Below are 15337 nucleotides of genomic sequence, written 5' to 3'. Positions count from 1 at the left end.
TTTCAAATGACCGTGGAAATGGTTCTGGGTATTCTTGCAGAGACTTCTCAGCCAGAGAGGAGAAGCAGGCTCTGGTTTCTCCAAGCCCAGGGCCCCACGCCACCAAAAGTCAGGGCTCCAGACAACCTTTGGAACACACAGACCTGTGTCCCAAACTCATCACTAGTTAGCTGTGTGTCTCTAAGTAAGTCACCCGCTCTGAGTCTCACTTTCGTTCTTTGTAAATCGGACTAATACTGCAGTGGAAAGATTTAATAAGATAATAGATGCAAAGGGCCTGGCACATATTAAGGGCTCAGGGTTGGTGCCTTCTCTTTTCCTTTGTTCTGAACTGGCAATGAGGACTGGGGAAGGAGGGTAGGGAGGTGCCGCAAAACGAAGGCGGATTCCCCAGAACGCACCTCCGCGACTCCTGGCACCCTCTATCCACCAAAACCTCTCTCCCAAGCCCCGTTGTTCCACTGTTGTCCGCCAGGGGGACACAGGGTGCACGTTCCCTCGCTGGCCGCCTTTGCGCGTTCACAGAGTCTTGAAAGAGTGCGGCCTTGCGCGTTCTTGAGGCTCCAGGGTCAAGGCGCGCAGGCGCAGAAGGCTGGGCATGACGCGTCTCTGGGCATGGCTTCCCTTTCCAGCGTCCCCGGAGTTGCACCGGGTTGATTTTACCCGGTTTGGGGGCACCAGGAGGGCGGTTTGGGGCTGGTGTGTAGGGCTGGGGGCCTTGCGGGCATTTCTTACTCCGAGACTAGCTTTAATCTTCGTTTTCCAGAAGAGGTGACCCGACTTCCTTCAGAGTTAGTATTTTCTTCCCCATCATGGATGATCAGGAATTCCAAAGAAAGGGTAGAGGAGGGACATTCATTGAGTACCTTCTGCCATAGGGGCAGCGATGCCCACATACTAGAGGAACTTTTGGATTGGGATTTGCTTTGTTCGAAATTTAGCAAATACAGAAAAATAGAAGGAAGAAAACAGAAATCATCCACATTTCCTCACCACAAAAGATCCCTCGCTGTCTCCTATAAAAGTACCCTAGAATGTTTGTTCAACAAGTATTTATTGAACACCCACCTATCTGCTCAGCAGGTTAGGTTATGTGGGACTGTAGAGGGAAAGGAAAACTGCAAAAGAGGACTGGAACCAGACCTCAGATCTCAGACTCCAGGCTGGTACTGTTTCTGTTGTTCATAATAGCCAAATGTGGTTCAGGCTTTAAATTAAATGCTCACATTGTTGAGTTTCAGAGAATTCATCCTGGAGGGAAAAGTCTACAAATTTAATCAAAGTTTGAGTTCTCAGATCATAATTGATGTTAACCAATTCTTACTAAGGAGATCACTTGTAAACATAATGAATAGCCTTTGGCTATATCATAATTTTGAAAAATATTTACTTATTTGGCTGCATTGGGTTTTGGTTGTAGCTGGAGGGATCTTCATTGCAACACTAGTAGCCTCTCTAGTGTGGTACGTGGGCTTAGTTGCCCCTGAGGCATGTGGGATCTTAGTTTCCTGACCAGGGATCAGACCAGCGTCCCCTGCACTGGAAGGTGACTTCTTAATCCCTGGACCACCAAGAAAGTCCTATATCATAACTATTAGTAGATAACAGGGTTGATATTGCAAAGTAACTAAATATGTTTAATAAATATGATAAAAAGTCAGATGGATTCTTATCTTTGTTAAATTCCAGGGCGTCCACACTTGAATTAACTCCAGAGAAAGTTTGCCCAGAACCAGGCAGACTCCTGTCACGCCTATGATGAAGGAACCACCCAGTTTGCTTTCTGTATGGTTCAGGACATCATTATGCTTCAGTCATGAAACAGGAAGAATGTGGGATGGTGAGACCGAGACCCAGCTAAAAGTCCTTACTGCAGACTACATGGTTGGGGAAAGGTCTTTGGAAATACCCTTTCAAGAAGATTCTAGAAGAATATCCAGAGTCAGACCTTCAAGGGGGAATGATTAGGGTGCTATGGAGTTCTTAATTTGGTTGTACATCAGAGTCACATGTGAAGTTTCTTAGAAATAGAGCTTCTGGGCCCCAACCTTACAGCCTTTCTCACTGTGCAAATCTGTGGTTCCCAGGACACCTAGGTTGAGAGCCAGTCTCCTTACCATGGCTCACCCACATTGTTCACTTTACCTCTGAGTGTCGAAGCACTTTCCTTTCCTATCTTTGTGTATCATTTATGCCTCAATGGAAACATTGTCTCTTCAGAGGACCTTCTTTGACTTTACCATCACTTTACCCAGAGACAGTCACACTTTCTGGTGTAGTTCACTTTTATTTTCCACGTAGTCCTCCTCTCTCTCTGAACGGCTACTTATCGTACTTCTTCACTTGTTTTTGTTCATCTCAGGGGTCTTTCTGGGGCTTCCCAGGTGACACTAATGGTAAAGAACCCACCCGTCAATGCAGGAGACGTAAGAGACATGGGTTAGATTCCTTGATTGAGAAGGTCTCCTGGAGGAGGGCAGCGCAACCCACTGGCAGTATTCCTTCCTGGAGAATCCAGTGGACAGAGGAGCCTGGTGGGTTACAGTCCATGGGTTGCAGAGTCAGACACGACTGAAGCAACTTTGCACGCATGCATGCATGGAGTTGCTCTGGCCTGCCTCCTGTTTCTGTATAGCCTGAGAGCTAAGAATAGTTTTTACATTTTTAAACGGTTGGAAAAAATGAGAAAAATCAGACTTCCCTGGTGGTACAGCAGATAAGAATCCACCTTCCCATGGAGGGGATGTGGTTTCCATCCTTGGTCGGGAAAATGGGATCCCACCTGCGGCCAGGCAACTAAGCCCCAGTGGGAAAACAAATGATCCTTCATGCTGCCACTAAGACCCAGACACAGCCAAAGAAGTAAATTTATATATATATATGGTTATCTACTTTCTGAGTAGGTGCAACTAAGCCAAAGGCTGCTTCCAGGGACCTCATGTTAAGAAAATGGCGCCATTAGCACGTTCTGAGGGCGGAGTTTGACGTCTGAGGCTCTCTGACGTCAAAACGGCACGAAGAGGCACTTGCGCATGCCCAGTTGGAAGGCCGGCAGTCAACCAGTTTTAACTGGGTGGAGCTCAAACTGGACGCTGGTGACTGAAGGACGTCTCACTCAAAGTTATTTTTGTTTAGGCTACGTGAACCTTAGAGGACATGCACGTTACTGTAAAAACAATTTTAGGCAAGCCTGATCAGTGAAGATAGGTTACAGTATTTTATTTATTAATATTAAGCAAGTTAGAGTTTGACAGATTTGACTGACGAGCATCCCCGGCGTCACTTGTTCACATCTAGAGAGGCTGGACATAAATGGAAACAAGGTCAGCGGAAGTCTCAGTGAGGAGTGCCCCAAACCTAGGGATTCACCATGAATTTTCACAAAAGAGCAAAATTGGGAGACAAGGCATGTGGTACCCCTGGAGAGGGGATAATGGTGGGGGAATAAGCAAGGAGGGGGGGCGTTGGGATCTAACATACCCATCTCACCTGAAGAATCCATGTGCTGCTTTTTTTTTATTTAAATTTTTTTTCTGACTGCACTGGGTCTTTGTTGCTGTATATGGCTTTCTCTAGTTGTCTCCAGTGAAGGCTACATTAGTTGCAGAACAGGGGCTCTAGAGCTCTGATTTCAGTAGTTTTGGAGCCCGGCCTTAGTTGTCTCGCAGTATGTGGGGTCTTCTCGGACCAGGGATGGAACCCGGTGTCTCATGGACTGGCAGGTGGATTTTTATCCACTGAGCTGCCAGGGGAGTCCTCCCTGTGGTTCTTGGTAGATGGCTTCACGGTGCATAAATAGCCCTGCTAACTCTGTAGCACCCACTGAGTTCCCCAGGAAACAGGGCATCCTGGGAAGTAGCACTTCTTTTTTTTTTTTTTTCTCTAATTTGAAAGATTTTTATTTTTATTTTGGAACTGCACTTCCTGGATAGGGAGTGAGTGAGTTCAAGGGGCCTAACACTGTTCTCATTCTGCAGCCACCAAAGATGATGGTTCCATAATATCCAATCCAAGTAGGTGGGAGGGGCAAGTGGTAAAGATTCTCCTGTCTCCTGGTTTTCCCTTTCCCCTAATTTCCTTAGTAGCCACGAAGTATCTGATACCTGGAATCCTAGACACTTCCTAGGGTTCTTGTGTTGAAGATTTCACAGCAGCATTTAACATTCTGATATTGGGGTCTGTAGGCAGCAGTTGCCCAGTGGCACAGTTGATAAAGAATTTGCCTGCCAATGCAGGAGACGTGGGTGTGATCCTTTGGTTGGGAAGATCCTCTGAGCAACTAAACACACACAGAGAAGGTGGACCCGAAAGCCTCATAGCCATGTGAGGACTGGCCTTGGGGTAGGCACCGTGAAGGCCCTTAATTTGTGAACCATTTTCCATGGGGTAAGCCCTTTGTAATGATTTTGATGACTTATCCCTCCTCTGTGTCACCTAAGATGGTGATCACAGGGGGGTGCTGCCACCTTCCTGCTCTTTGCCTTCTGCTGTGGCAGCCCTGGTGGTTTAGATGGTGAACAATCTGCCTGCAATGCAGGAAACACAGGTTCGATACTTGAGTAGGGAAGATCTGGATTAGGAAACAGCAACCCACTCCAGTATTCTTGCCTGGGAAATCCCATGGACAGAGGAGCCTGGTGGGCTATAGTCCATAGGGTCGTAAAAGAGTTGAACGAGGCAGTGAATAAATGACCATATCTTCCATCAGAAACTCATAACCTTTGGAACTCAAATCTCAGAGAGGCCTTGCACTGCCACTTATAGCAGCACTGCCTTGGGAACTGTAATGAACTTTGGAGAACATTTAATCCATCATCTTTTTTTTTTTAATTTCTCTCTTTTTTCCCCTTGAATCCTAATTCTCTCTTTTATAGAAATAATTTTATTTATTTATTTTTGGTTGTGCTGGGTCTGCGTTGCTGTGCATGGGCTTTCTCTAGAGGCGACGAGCAGGGGCTGCTCTTTGATGCAGTGCTCAGCCTTCTCTTGTTGTGGTGCCCAGACCCCGGGCACAAGGGCTCCAGCAGTTGCACCTGGTGGGTTCAGTAGTCCTGCCGCACAGCCTTAGTTGCCCTGCGGTATGAGGGATCTTCCTGGACCAGGGAACCTGTGTCCCCTGCATTGGTGGGCAGTTCCTATCCACTGTGCTACCAGGGAGATCCTAATCTATTATCTTATTGTGTTTGTTTATTATTTTTTTTAATTTACAGAGGATCTACTGCTTGGATACATTTTCCTATGTATTTTGGATGGCACAAAGGCATATTAAATATCTCTTTCTTCCTCTCCTCCCTTTTTACTGGCATTCTCTGCCTCCCATCAAATTGTTGATGGTTCTTTATAGATACCACACTGTTTCTGCCTGTGTTTTTCCTGGAAGGTGCTCCACACCTCACAGGCCCCCTTTGATTAGATGCCTCCTGTCACTGTGCATCTCAGCTTAACTGCTCTCATCTCAGGAAACCTCAATTCTCTCAGTCTGGATTGGGGACCCTTTTCTTTTTCAGCTTACCCTGGGCACATCTCCATCACTACTCATGGTACCATGTGATGATGCAATTATGAATTTGTGTTTGTCATCTCCCCTTGACTCTGGCCTCTCTGTGATTATGGACTAGACCTATTTATCTTTGAGTCAGACCCAGATTCTCCTCTAATAAAGACTAGCAGGAGAGAGAAGCCATCATGAGGCTTATAAAAGGGGTATATCAAGGTGGGTGTGGCAGAGATCATAAGAGCAGTAAAAGACTAGCATGAAATCACTCTCAGCTTCTTGGCAGCAGTCCAGAGCTAGAAATTCACCTCCAGATAAGGAAGTAGGAAGGAGTCACTTCCTTCCAAACTAAAGCCCTTGAGTCCCAGGGAGGTTTTTTCAAGCACAGAAGCATGAATCATCACCAGGTGAGTGAGCTGACAGTGAAGAGTAGTGGAAAGATCCCAAGGTGGGTGGTCAGGGGATCTGGTCCTGGTTCATGCTTTGTTCCATTTGATCCACCAGGATACCCACTGGCCAGATGGGACTCCCTAACATTGTCATTCCTTTTTTTTGGCCTAGAACCACTTCTGTCCTTGCCCAGATATCTTCTGGTCTGAATACTGCTGTCCTTAGGCTTCCCTGGTGCCTCAGTGATAAAGCATGTACCTGTCAGTGCAGGAAACATGGGTTCGATCCCTGGTGAGCGAAGATCCCCCGTGCCTCAGAGCAACTGAGCCCCCTGCACTGCAGCTGTTGAGCCTGCGCTCCAGGACCTGGGAGCCACAACTGCTGACGCCTCCGCACCTTAGAGTCTCTGCTCTGCACCAAGAGAAGCCACTGCAGTGAGAAGCCCATGTACTGCAACTAGAATATAGCCCCCGCTCACTGCAACTAGAGAAGAGCCCACATAGTAACAGTGAGCCAGCACAGCCAACAGTAAATAAAATCATAAATATGTAAAAGAATATTGTTATCCTTTTAGATCCAGCTCAGATCCCATCTCCTGAGTGAAGCCTTCATCTTCCAATCCAGATGTGAAGGAAGAGTGTCAACTCTTTGCTCTGAACCCCTATGGAGAAATGTATATACCTGTCTTAGGAATGGGCTTCCCCAGTTGCTCAGATGGTAAAGAATCTCATATGGCAGACCTGAGTTCATTCCCTGGATTGGGAAGATCCCCTGAAGAAGGGCATGGCAACTCTCTCCAGTATTCTTGTTTGGAAAATCCCATGGACAGAGGAGTGTGGCAGGCCACAGACCATAGGCTCACAAAGAGTGGGGCATTATTGAAGTGGCTTAGCATGCATGCCTGCTCTTAGGAAACTTCACTTTGTTCTGCTTCACCATTTTCTTATGAGTTTCTGTTTCTCTAAATTACCTCCATTAATTTTTCCCTCCTTGAGAGCAAAGATCATATTTGTGGAGATCCTTCATTACCTAATTTATGGTAGATACTCAAATATTTGTTGACTGAAAGATTCCCTTTTATTCAGTAAAGAGTCATGGCCCATGGTATGGACTCACTCATTAGCTGTGTGACTCTGGGCAAGTTACTTAACCTGTTTGTGTATCAGCTTCCCCAGCAGTAAATGGGAATAATAGTACCTATTGCACAAGGCTGTATTGAGGAGTCAGTGAGCACTTAGCCTGGCTAGTGCTAGTCCAGAATGTGTTACTCTCTCAGTCGTGTTCTGGACTATAGCCTGCCAGACTCCTCTGTCCATGGAATTCTTCAGGCAAGAATACTGGAGTGGGTTGCCATTTCCTTCTCTGGGGGATCTTCCCAACCTTGTGATCAAACTTGGGTCTCCTGCATTGCAGGCAGATTCTTTACCATCTGAGCCACCAGGGAAGCCCAGTGCTAGTTCAGTCTTCCTTCAAAATATCAGAGCAGGACATACTGTCATTAGTATTGAAACACCAACAGGTAATTGGAATTTTCTCCTCCCTAATTCAGTGGCTTCTTCCCTCATACCCGAATCTGACATGGCCAAACCACTAGTGAGATGTAAAACCCTCCTGGAGAGCTTTATTTGTTTTTAAAATTAATTAATTGATTTTTGGCTGTGCTGGGTTTTTGTTGCTGTGTGAGGGCTGTCTCCAGTTGTGGCAAGCGAGGGCTACCCCTGGTGGTGGCTTCTGTTTTTGCAGGGCACGGGCTCTAGAGCATGTGGGCTCAGTAGTTGTGGCACGAGGTCTTAGTTGCCCTGAAGCATGTGGAATCTTCCCAGACCAGGAGTCGAACCCATGTTTCTTGCGTTGGCAGGTGGATCCTTAACCACTGTGCCACCAGGGAAGTCCAGAGAGCTTTACAGTGTCCTAGATATTTGCACAGATTCCTTGGTTTAGGTTTATCTTGGAAAAGTAAGATTCTACATTGTGTTTTCCAGTTAATCTCAGAGATTTATTTGTTAATTTGCACTTGTTTTGTTTTTACAAGAAGGAATGCCTTTAGCTGGGTTCCTGAGGACCCACAGAAGTTATTCTATTAGTGAAGTTAAGTAGAAATAGAGCAGTCATGTTACAGAAGGTTTATAATGACCAGGTCCCTGAGTAAAGTCAACATCCTGTGATAATTGACACACTTTTCAACTTAAGTGAAATGAAGACAGTTTTCTATACCAAACAGTCAAACAAATGTAGATTCCTGTAACAGTCACAGGCTCCGGGTTATAGCAAACGATACTTAGAATTATGAAAACAGCCCTTCTAATATTGATGGAAAAAGCCCTTTGACCCTTTAGGAAAACTAAAACAAGGACCTACTGTATAGCACAGGGACCTATCCTTAGTCTTTTGTAGTAACCTACAAAGGAAAAGCATCTGAAAAAGAATGTGTATATTTAGCTTTCACATATAAATATGTGTGTAACTGAATCACTTTGCTGTACACCTGAAATTAATATAATTAACACAACATCAGCTAGACTTCAACTGAAAAAAATGAATAAAATGAGAAGGTAAAAAAAGAAAAAGAAAATATTTTGAATCCGTTTTAGCAGGACAGGATACAGAATAAATAAAGATTTAACTTATATTTTGTGGCCTCTAATATGTAGACATTTCCTCACTTATTTCTATTTCAAAAATATTTATTTTATGTCCTTACTTGGCTGCACCAGGTCTTAGTTGCAGCATGGAGGACCTTTGATCTTCTTTGTGGCATCTGGAAACTTTAGTAGCTTCATGCAAACTCGTAGTTATGGCATGTGGGATCTATAATAGTTCCCTGACCAGGGGTTGAACCCGGGCCCTCTGTATTTCAAGTACAGAGTCCTAGCCACTGAACCACCAGGGAAGTCCCTCCTCACCTATTTTCTTATCTTTCCAAAAACCAAGGTTAATGACTACCCAGGACTTGCCTTTCTCAAGCACTTCTATCTAAGCCAGAGGTATCTGGTATATAGGTTTTTTAAATTCTACCGGTGAGGTTGGATTATCAGATGAAAGAAGTTGAGATGCTGCAGAGAGAAGGGGTCAGATGAGGTAACTAGTGGAGTGAAAGGGAGAAGCAACATGTTGCTCTGATCGTGTTTCTCTGCTTGCTGTCAAGCACAGTGAAGCTGTATACTGCTGGCGCTCGGCCTGTTTTGCTGCCCTCAACCACAATGACTTGTTTCAGAATCTTTTCCTTTTGTAAGGCCTGGGTTGGTCGTAAGGTGGTGCTTCTTTTCACAGTCCCTGCGTCTGGCACCTGGCAGTAAGGCCTGAGGGAAAGGGGGTCTTTCCAAGCCCCGCTTTCTTCCAAGGAGGGGGTGAGACTACAGACTCCTTTCTTTGAGGTCTTTCCAGGCAAAGCCTGAGCATGTCTGCCCATCCTCTGCTCCATACTGGCTGGAGTGGGGAAAGGAGGAGGCTGCCTGGGTGAGGATCGTCGTCCTCTGCAGTTGCCTTTCTCCTTTTAAGGACATTGATTTTGTCTTTGTTCTGACAAACAAATAAGAAGATTTTCCATGGAGAACTGGACAATCAGAGGAACTTCAAGGCTGGGGGCCTGTTCCTGCTTCTCTACAGCGTTGCCAAGGGGGAAGGGAAAGGAAATAGGGAAGAGACGCTTGGAAAACTTAACTGCTTCCTGAGAAGGTTTTATATTTCTATTAAAAGTATACTGCACGGACTTCCCTGGTGATGCAGTGGTTAAGACTCCATGTTTTCCCAGGGAGCACGGGTTCAGTCCCCGATTGGGGAACTAAGATCCCACATTCCACACAGTTAGGCCTAGATAAATGAAAACATAAATAAAAATTCTTTAACAAGAACAACAACAAAAGAACACTGCAGTTTACCGCCATCACACACTGAATGCTCCAGTGCGGCTGAGAGGGAGTGCAGGACAGTAACCATGGAGACAGTGTGCCACGGAAAGCAGCATTCGGGGGTTGGAAAGCTGAGTGTTGATTGAAGAAGACAAACAGGCCTGAGGAAATTTGGAGGTTAGCCTTGTTGTTCTCCCTGCTCAGGCACGTTTGGAACCTGTGGGGAAAAGGCTTGATCCACCCCATTTCTCCTCTATTACTTCTCTGTTTCTCCTCTCTTACTGCAGGAGTTTCTAAACACATCCTGCATGCTGGTGTTTGCTCCGACCCCTGGGTTCCCTGGACAGTAAGTGTGCACACGTATGAGAAGGTTACTTTCATCAGGGAGGCCTTTCCTTCATTCTGAAATTACTTTCTTCCCTCCTCCTTCTCCTTTTTAAAAACACAATGATATTGACAGTGTTCCCCTTGCCAAATGTCTTTATGGACAAAATTAAAAAGCAAGTATTTGTACTGGAAAAATGTTTTAAAATATATGTTGGGCCCCACAATTTGGATTTCCTGAGTAGTAAAATTAAGAATTAAAAGGTTTGAGAAGCACTGTGTGGTCATACAGTGTGCCCCTTTGTCAACACAGTCCGTCCACCCCGTTCCTGCAGACTGGGTGGCCGTCCTCGCCCCAGTCCTATTTGTGGAAATACTCGTCTTCACCCAGGCTCAGCTCAGGATGCCACGCCTGCAAGCACACCGAGGTTAATAAGAAAAGAGACAAATCTCAGAGACACCCCTAGTAGTGTGAGAATGACAAAAGTTATATTACAAAATGATGGGAAGGGGCAGATGGAAGGATTATTCAATAAATAAATGGGAAACACAAGTGGCCAATAAGCATATGGAAAAAGTACTCTCCCTGACTAGATATCAAAGAAAGACAAGTGAAAACATCAGAGGTATACTGTTTGTCGCTTATGAAAAGTAAGCTTATTTTAAGTATTGTTATAAGTATTTGGGGAAAGTCTCAAGATCTGCTGGCATAAACTGGCAGATGAAAGAAGGATCCAGTTACCAGCAGAAGGAAAAGAAACACTGAGTAGGTAAAAACAGTAAGAACCCATTGCAGAAGTTTTCAAATTTTGGCCTTTTTTTTTCTGAATAAATTCCCAGAAATACAATTATTGCATGAAAGTGTATGGACACATTTATGGCTCTTGTTTCTTTCCCAAATGATTCCCAAATGCTGATTTATCCTCCCATTAGTACAGGAGAAAGCCAAGCTTTGAAAATTAAAGATAAGGTCTTCCCTGGGGGTCCAGCGGTCAATGCAGGGTTGGTCAGGGAACAAAGATCCCACATGACACATAACCCAGCGAAAAATTAAAACTGAAGAAAAACTAACAACCTATGAACCAAGCAAAAAAGTACAACCGTACTGCTATGGATATATCTAAGCAAACTGTTGAGTCTTGGGACCCTCAGGAGTCTAGTCCTGGCTCTTGGTTATAGGCTTGGCTTGCACACCAAACAGCTATGAGCAAAACTTCTGCTTTTTATGTGTCATTGTGTGCAAGTATGAGAAGAAAGGCTTGGACTAGTTTAATTTATTTTATTTTATTAAAAATTGTTTTATTTTTGGCTACACAGGGTCTTTGTTGCTGCACACAGGCTTTTTCCAGTTGTGACAAGCAGGGGCTGCTCTTCATTGTGGTGCACAGGCTGCTCACTGGGGTGGCTTCTGGTTGTGGAGCACAAGCTCTAGGTGCAGGAGTTTCAGTAGCAGCTCAAGGGCTGTAGAGTGCTGGCTCAGTAGTCTTGTTGCATGGGCCTAGTTGCTTCTTGACATGTGGACTCTTCCTGCACCAGAGATCAGACTCATGTCTCCTGCATTGGGAGGCGGATTCTTATCCACTGAACCATCAGGAAAGTCCCAGGAGTAGTTGATTTTAAAGATCTCTTGTAGCATTAATATTTTATAACTCTGCAGCAGTTTTTATACAGCTTTCAAAGTTTGGGGCATTTAACACAGGAATAATAGCTGACCCTGTGTTTTTTTCCTAGGAGCCAAGACAAGCTGATACACAGTAGGAGTCCTGAGCAGGAGAAGTGCATGAAATGTCAGTCTGTAACTCACCAGTCTTGCTCATTGGTACACATAAGACCTCCTTTGGGGACCCCCACAATTACCTGGGGAGCACTTTGCCTGGATTTGTGGGTCTATGTTGCAAGGTAGAGATAAGATCTCCTACAGAAGATGAAGAGGAGGTATATTAGGTATGTCCTAACTGTACTTTTAGTCTACAGTTATTTATGGAACACTTGTTCTGTGCCAGGCGCTTTCCTAGGTTCTGAATACTAATACTTGGCAGTAAGAAAAAAAAAAAATCCTTCCCCTCAGTGAACATTCTCATGAAAGGAAAAAACAATAAACAAAGCAAGTAAGTGAAATACATAGTATGTCAGATGGTGACAGATTCTATGGAGAAAAATAAAGAGAATAAGGGAATTACGGGAAAAATCACAACTTAAAAAATTTTAGAGCGTTTTTTTATATTTTAAAATTTTTAATTGGAAGATAATTGCTTTACAGTGTTGTGTTGGTTTCTGCTGTACAACATTGTGAATCATCATAGCTCTCTCTCTCTCTCTCTCTATATATATATATGTAGCCCCTCCTTCTTGAGCCTTCCTCTCACCCCTGCTTTTTAGAGCAGTTGTAGGTTCACAGCAAAATTGAGAAGATGATGCAGAGATTTCCCATAGACCTCCTGTCTCCACACACGTACAGCCTCCCACATTATCAACATCCCCACCCCTGGTCAGCTTGGTACGTTTGTTAACAATTGATGAACTTGTATTAACACATCACCAACATCATCCGAAGTCCATAGTTTACATCAGGGATCGCGTTTGGTGGTATGCTCAGCCTCTCACATTATCAGCACTCCCCCTGCCCCTGCCCCCAGTCAGCTTGGTACATCTGTTACAATTGGTGAACCTACGCTGACACATCTTCAGCATCCAAAGTCCATAGTTTACATTAAGGTTCACTCTTGGTGTTGTATATTCTGTGTGTTTGGACAAGTGTATGATGACATGTATCCACCGTGGTGTCATATAAAGCTGATCCAGGAAAAGGAAGGTATTGAATAATATCCTCTGAACTGAGAAGGAACTTGGAGATAGAAAAATTAAGGGGCAACTTCCTAAACTACAAAGTTTCTTGTGGGGAATTTGCATATAAGCAGCTGGACAATCCAGAAGGTACAGGGGGCTGTAAAGGGGCCAAAGCTAAAAACAGAATCTGAAAAAAAAAAAAAAAAAAGAGAGAGAGAGAATCTAACTACCATGTGAGAAGCAGGGCTGCACAGACTGGAACCTTGGTTTTTTCCTGGCCTCGGGGGGTATCATAATCTGCATCAGCAAAAGGCATTCTTTCAGTTTTCATATCAGATGAAGGTAAGGGTAAAAGTTGACAGAGAACTTCCCTGGCTTGGGCACATTCTTTGTGAATGGGCTTAAGTTCAGTAACAAGAGGGGAGAACTGCAGGCCTAAGATGGAACTGACAGTATGGAGTCAGTGTGGATCAGCCACATTCTCTGCCCAGAAAAGTCCTCTGTGCTCTTCCTGTTCTTCCCACCTTCCTCCCAACCCCTGGCTGATCTTTTTATTGCCTCCATAGTTCTGCCTTTTCCAGTGTGTCATAGAGTTGGAATCATATTGTATGTGATATTTCAAGTTGACTTCTTTCACTAAATAATATGTATTTCAGTATTCTTAATGTATTTTCATGGCTTGATAGCTCATTTCTTTATGACAATAAATAATACTCCATTTTCCGGATGAGCCACCATTAATCCATTCATCTACTCAAGCACACCTTGGCTGCTTCCAAGTTTTAGTAATTGGATAAAATTATTTTCAGCATCTACCTGCAGGTTTTTGCATGGATGTAAGTTTTGAACTCCTTTGGATAGGTACTGAGAATGTGATTGATAGATCGTATGGTAAGGGTAGGGTTAGTTTTGTAAGACACTGCCAGCTGTCTTTCAAAGTGGCTGTACCATTTTGCATTCCTATCAGCAATGAATGAGAGTTCCTTTTGCTCCACATTCCTGCCAGCATTTGGTGTTGTCAGTGTTCTGGATTTTGGGTATTCTTAATAGGTGTTTGTTTTTTCTTAATTCAATATTTATTTATTTGGCTGCTCCAGGTCTTAGTTGCATCTTGTAGGATCTAGTTCCCTGACCAGGGATTGAACTCAGGCCCCCTGCATTAGGAACACGGAGTCAGCCTCTGGACCACCAGGGAAGGTTCCTCTAATAGATGTTTTAAAGGTGTCTCATTGTTGCTTTAATTTGCATTTGTCTGATGACATACGATGTGGAGCATCTTTTCATGTGTTTGTCATTTGTGTATCTTCTTTGGTGAGGTGTCTGCTAAGCTAGCTCTTTAGTTCTCCCTCTTTTTATGTGATTGGTGCTACTCTGAAGCCTTTTTTAAAAAAGTCTTTATTAAATTTGTTACAATATTGCTTCTGTTTTTATACTTTGTTTTTTGGCTGTGGGGCATGCGGGATCCTAGCTCCCTGACCAGAGATCAAACCAGCACCTCCTGGGTTGGAAGGTGGAAGCCCTCACTTTACTCTTTTGCTTGATTGGTTTCTGAGAAGTTGTATGTAATTCTTATCTTTGCTCCTGTGTAAGTGATGTGTGTTTTCTCTCTGGCTTCTTTCAGAATTTTTCTTTATGTTTGATTTTATGTAGTTTGAAAATGATATGCCTAGGTATAGTGTTGTTGTTGTTGTTTTTTGAGGAGGGGGCATTTATCCTTCTTGCTCCCTCTTGGCTATCTGGATCTGCCATTTTGTGTCTGATGTTAATCAATTTGAGGAAATTCCCATTACACTTGTCACACTTATTGTAGTCGTCCTATAGTTCTTGGATATTTTGTTTCTGTTGTTTAGTCTTTGTTTTCTTTGATTTTTTAATTTGGAGTTTTCTCTTGAGATATACTTCAAGCTCAGAGATTCTTCCTCAACTCTGCCCTGTCAGCTCACAAGCCCATCAAAAGCATTCTTCATTTCTGTTAGAGTGTTTAATCGTTAGTATTCCTTTTTGGTTATTTCTCAGAATATACATCTCTGTTGCTTACATTGCCCATCTCTTCATGCACACTATCTGTTTTACCCATTATTAGAGTCCTTAGCATATTAACCATAGTTGTTTTAAATTCCCTGTCTGATAATTCCAGCGTTCCCCCATGTCTGGTCTTGATGCTTGCTCTGTCTCTTGAAGCTGCGTATGCTCTTAGTATGCTTTATAACTTTTCTTTAGATTTTTGTTTTGATGTGGACCATTAAAAAAAAAAATCTTCATTGAGTTTGTTACAAGATTGTTCCCATTTTAAAAATGTTTTGGTTTTTTGACTGCAAGGCATGTGGGAATCTTAGTTCCTTGACCTGGGATCAAATTGGGGCCCTCATTAGTGAGAGCAGGGAGTCTAACCACTGGACCGCCAGGGGATTCCTGACAGGGACTGTTTTATAGGCCAGTGATTAGGCCTCAGTCTTTTAGTGAGCCTGTGCCTCTCAACTATGAATTTCATAAG

The 15337-nt window shown here is 43.8% G+C and overlaps 1 non-coding gene across 1 annotated transcript; it reads right to left on the bottom strand.

Moving 5' to 3' along the window:
* TRNAS-UGA lies at positions 8702-8774 on the bottom strand. The gene has a single exon. It is a non-coding gene; the product is annotated as a tRNA-Ser (tRNA).

This window comes from Capra hircus, chromosome 19 (assembly GCF_001704415.2).
Source record: "Capra hircus breed San Clemente chromosome 19, ASM170441v1, whole genome shotgun sequence".
NCBI classification, from domain to species: domain Eukaryota; kingdom Metazoa; phylum Chordata; class Mammalia; order Artiodactyla; family Bovidae; genus Capra; species Capra hircus.
This window is presented reverse-complemented; position numbering and strand designations above follow the sequence as displayed.